The sequence below is a fragment of the Gracilinanus agilis genome, chromosome 3 (assembly GCF_016433145.1).
Source record: "Gracilinanus agilis isolate LMUSP501 chromosome 3, AgileGrace, whole genome shotgun sequence".
Classification (NCBI taxonomy): Eukaryota; Metazoa; Chordata; class Mammalia; order Didelphimorphia; family Didelphidae; genus Gracilinanus; species Gracilinanus agilis.
This window is the reverse complement of record NC_058132.1, coordinates 427730336-427730772: the sequence shown is the minus strand read 5'-3', so window position 1 is coordinate 427730772 and position 437 is coordinate 427730336. Positions and strand designations below refer to the sequence as shown.

Here is a 437-nt window from a genome sequence, read left to right as displayed (position 1 = left end):
CTCCACATATCAATTAGATCTAATTTTTCTAGGACTTCATTCACCTCTCTTACCTCTTTCTTATTTATTTTTCGGTTTGATTTATCTAGATCTGACAGAGGAATATTTAGATCTCCCACTAGTATGGTTTTACTATCTATTTCCTTCTTTAGCTCTGCCACTTTCTCCTTTATGAATTTGGGTGCTATGCCACTTGGTGCATATATATTGAGCAGTGTTATTTCCTCATTGTTTATACTGCCTTTAATCAGGATGTAATGACCTTTCCTGTCTTTTTTAATCATATCTATTTTTACTTTGGCTTTGTCAGAAATCATAATAGCCACTGCTGCCTTCTTTTTCTCATTTGACGCCCAAAAGATTTTGCTCAAACCCTGAACCTTAATCTTGTTTATGTCCACCCACCTCATATGTGTTTCTTGTAGACAACATATGGT

At 35.0% G+C, this 437-nt stretch overlaps 1 protein-coding gene across 1 annotated transcript in view; it reads right to left on the bottom strand.

Annotated features, from left to right (window-relative positions):
* The window catches only part of ROBO2 (roundabout guidance receptor 2), a 773029-nt gene that overhangs the window by 68568 nt on the left and 704024 nt on the right, over positions 1-437 (bottom strand). The gene's annotated exons all lie outside the window — the stretch shown is intronic.